Raw genomic sequence first — 4,771 nt, 5'->3', positions numbered from 1 at the left:
CCACATACTCAGCGCTGCTGCTCATCCCACAAATGCATGTTCGTTACAAATGGGGCACCATTTGAAAGGGAACTAAACAGGCTTTCCAATGGTATACGATTTATTCCCAAAAGCATTGTTACCACAGAGAAATAATCTACCAAACACAAATTTCCTTACTTTTTGTGCTAAGTTTATTAGGTCATTCAGAGTCCCCACCTTCAAGAGTTGTTGGCAGGCATGCTGTGTGTGTTTGCGGAGGCACTGCGGTCTTTCTTTCACAGTGTGAAGGCCTGGTCAGAGTGTGTGGGAGCCAGGATCTAAAGAGAAGAGGTCTGTGCCCCTGACCTGACCCTGAATATTTCCTAATGTGCAGCTTTACCAAAGGTCCCCCTTTCCCTTGAGTGGCTTTGACAAGCTGCTTCCGTAGTAATGGCTCTTAATTTCTGAGTAATTGCTATCTCTAAGTGATGAGGGACAACCCCTCACCCTGAAAAAATGAAAAAAATCTTCACATGTGGAAGACCACAGGTTGTGGGGGTCCTTTTTCTTGTGTTCCAGAAAGGCTGAGACCCCTGCTGTTCCTTTGGACTGGGAGAGATTTGTGTCGAGTGTGAGGCCCTAACCTGAGGAGACAGAGTGCAACGAGTCATGTGCTTGTCTCGGGATGAGTGTTTGTGCTGGGCAGGAGAGGGGAACATGGGGGAAGTAGGGGGCTGCAGGGTCAGAGGAAAGAGAGTGGGGGCACTCGCTGCAGGTGAGGGGGATTAGCTGCAGCTAGAGGCCCAAAGAAACTAAATACAGATCTGTCAACCTAATCCTCACAAATAGAAAACAGAGCTGCCCTCCCTTCACAATCCACATAGTTCAGCACCCCCCCCACACACACACACACACACTTACACACTTTCTACTTCAGGCTCTCCTGCTCCTCTGTTTCTCATCAGCTTTTGGCCCAGGCCAGTCTGGCTGTGCCGCCTCCTCTCTAATGGCTCCTCAGACCAGCATCCTCTAAAGAGGAGCTGACTGATCACCCAGGGTCCTCTCTGATTGACAGACCAACACAGCCTTACAGAGTGATGAGAGCAAGAGTCAAAGGGGCAAGGCCTCTCTCTGCAGAGACAACAATCTAAATGGGACCTCTGCCTTGAGCTACATGGAACTGGATAGACCTTTATCAGGCCCTCACACCTCAGTAATGGATGCTGATAAGTATGTGGCTGGGTGAAGAGACCAGCTCAGTGTCAAGCTGGGACTCTGTGCCGATGACACAAGTGACAGAGTGCCTGAGTGATAATATCCTGCAATGGATAAGCTGTACTAAGCCAGGTATTTTGGAAAGCTTAGCTAAAGCGGTATCTCTGACTGTCGGTGACACCAACTATAACTGATGGGTCTGTCTGGACTGCTGAGAGCTATAATTCAGCTCCAAGCTGCCCTGGTGTTCCATAGTACCATATCCGGCTGCCGACAGATGCAGGAGTGACAGGGCATACCGGATACAGGCGAAAGTAGGTACTGAGTGATGGCAAGGAGGATTGCAAGGTGCATCATTTCAAATAAGATAATCATGTATTCCTCATTTTAAAATATCTCCAATTAGCAGGTAATGCCAAACTTATAATGCAGAAATTGAGGTCGGGATATGGATTGGGTTGCAATTGCCAGTTCAAATTTGTATTTCTTTTTTTATCAGTACGGAGCACGAACAAATAGTCTAAATAAGTAATCTATCTGACAGACCTTGAGTTTTAGTTCTTGAAAATTATGTAATGTGTAACTTGAATAAATGCAAAATCAAATAGATTTGATAAGGGGAGAGCACTTGAATCCAATAATTAGATCCACATTGTGCAAAACGCTATCAAACGCAAAACCTATATGGGATTAACAATGTGAACTATTTTTAAGCGGTTTCATGTACCCACCCCCTCTCTTTCTTCTGCCTGTCTCACAGCTGTGTCTCATATGTTCATGAGGCCCCTGGAAGTGTGAGACACCAGAAGGGGAACATTTGCAATAGCTCAGCTCCACCTGGTTTGGCTGTTTTAACAGGCCGCTGGTTTGTGCAGCGCACACAGTGGGGTTACGCCAAAAACGTAGACAAGGGCGGACAGGACAGGCAGACGGGGAGGGTGGAGAGGAAAAAATGTTCCTCCACCCTCTCCTGTCCTTGCACCCCGACCCCACACTGCTTCATTTGAGGGTCAGTTTACCCTGAAAAGAGTTTTACTGTATCGTCTGTTGGATCTGCTTGGTCAGACCCCCCTCCACCGAACCTCATCCGCCTCCCCGCATGCATGGGCCTTCAAAGGACTGCTGCCTGCTGTTCTCTGAGGCAACACATGAAATAAATATTAATCTGACCTCTGACCGTATGCTTTGAGCTCCTAAACAGAGATAAGCAGGCAGATGGAAAAAGCACCAACTTTTACCACGGATAAAAAGGATGAGAAAGAGGGAGCATTATGCGGAGATGAAATGTGTTTTCGTGTGTTCTTGTGGGGGTTTGAAACTGTTTCCAGGGCTGTTTCACTGCACTGCTGTGTGGTCTTCTTTGGAGCTTAGTATCATGCTCCAACCTGTTGGAGTGGGGAGGTGTGTATTTGTGCAGATTTTCTTAGATCATAGTGGGAAGAGTGTATGTGTGTCACTCAAAATGCCCTGGGCCAAATGCTGAATTTGAGCTAAATTAAATTTAAGATGGAAAACTAACTAAATAGAGAACAAGAAGAAGAAACTGACCATAAATATGACATGTAAAAGTCTTGTGAGCTCACCTTTGTAAGCCCTAATAGTATATAGCTATATGTCATGGTTGTACAGCTGTCCAACTCACCACTGTTCTGTCCTCCGGTGATTTACTCAGCTAGCCCTATTGGCAGAAGTGCATAAACTCTCTTCAATGGCCAGTCAGCCATTATCAGTGTATGTTTTATTTTACTACTTAATTGTCTTAAATGTAATGGTACAGGTCTTGACCATGTGTATCACTGGATGTATAAATATGTAAGTGGTTGTGTGTATCTTATACAAAGTATTGAGTTTTGCATGAAATACTTGAGAGAAATTGTGTCTAATCTTTTGGACGTTTTTTATTTTTTATGTGTGTGTCGTCCACTGAAGGTTCAAACACTATTTGTTCTGCCTTAGTTCTCCTTGTCAAAGGCCCCTCAGTGCAGCTCACCCAGCCTGGCCTCAGCCTGTGCCCAACACTGTTTACTGTGACTGTCATCAGGCCCATGGAGGCCCAAACAAAGGGGGGTCTGTTCCTATTATCCTGCCCAGGATTGTCAGCCCCTCTTTGGGCACAAACTAAGCCAAGGGCTTGGGGTTGTTGGAGGAGCACCAGGGGTTTTGACCTTACCAACCTTACAGCAAGGTTGAGAGAGCAAGAGAATGAGTGTAAGACAATGAGAGAGAGGGAAGGAGAGGAAGATGTATAGTTATAACTGAAACCAAGACCCTTTCAAGTCCCCTGTCGGAAACTGCTGTAATGTAAACACCTGCGGCCATTAGCTGATTCTATCTGAGGCACCGGATAGAAATGTTTATATGTTACAGGCTACTACTGAAAGGCCATTTTAAAAGCAAATAGAGGATTAGATATACAGAATGAGTAGTGGCAGGCTATGGAAGCTTTCAGACTTTAAGCCATGTTGAATTGTCATTGGAAAAAGAGGAGTGGAACACCTTTGAAGACAAGAACAACCACATTATATGGGCAGGAAGGTGAGCTAAGTGTAGAAGACCCCAAGACACGCTCTGCCTCCTTTCCTCTCTTCCTGTTTGCAATCATAGCTTAAGCCGTCTGGCAGCCTCTCTTGCTGTGCTATTGAAGTCTAATTTTATTGTCATAAAAATCACCTGGCAAGCTGTAGCCCTAAAACATCTCATGTACAGAGCCTTTAAAATTCCACTCTCTGTGTAGTGAAAAGGTTTTAGGAGGTCTGTCTAGATAAAGCCGTCATTCCATGGGCCATCTAAAAATGCCTCCGCCTGTGTCATCGAGAGCAGAGCACACAAGAGGGTCAGCAGCGTTCCATTAAAGTGTGGTGTTTAAGAGGTGCTGGGGCCAGGGGGGCAGATGGAGGGATGAAGCAGCTGCCAAACATCTGCACCCCTCCTTGCCGGTCTGCTCTCTGTCTGTGCACCGCTGCCTTTGTCACAAACTTCCTGCTCCAGCAGTGGGGATAGAAAGCTTGGATATCTTCAAAAATGCAGCATGAAATGGTCGTTGTGAGGCTGTAATACTGCCTCTTTGACATCAAAAGACAACCAACTTTTAAGTATTAAAACAACCATGTGAGCCAAGGTATTCAGAGAGTGCACCTGCAGAGTAACTATTATAGTGGCGGTATTGCAACTGCATGTTAAAACCTCTCACATAGTATTGAAGGATTCACCCACACAAGCAAATAATTACTCCCTGATATGAAGTCTGTTATTTTCCGAAAGCACACTTAACACTGAAAGGCTATTGTCACTGTCTGGACATCTGTCATTATTGAATCCACACAAGCATACAGGCCCTAGGAATTGTGGGAAAAGAATGACGAAATGTGCTTTATCATAAACTGAAGCATCATGATACAAATCCCGTCCTAATCCGTTTTGTATTAGCACATGTAGCCTCAAGCCTTTCTTCAAATGGTAACAAAGGCCAACTTCGATCTATCCTCATTAGAAACCACAACATACACGCTCTGTCTCTCTCCCCCTCTCACTCCCTCAATCCCCCCTCTCTCCCTCTCTGTCAATCCTGCTCCTCCCAGCACACAGCGCGTCCTCA

Source organism: Perca fluviatilis, chromosome 5, assembly GCF_010015445.1.
Source record: "Perca fluviatilis chromosome 5, GENO_Pfluv_1.0, whole genome shotgun sequence".
In the NCBI taxonomy this organism is placed as follows: Eukaryota; Metazoa; Chordata; class Actinopteri; order Perciformes; family Percidae; genus Perca; species Perca fluviatilis.
Note: the sequence above shows the minus strand (reverse complement) of the source record.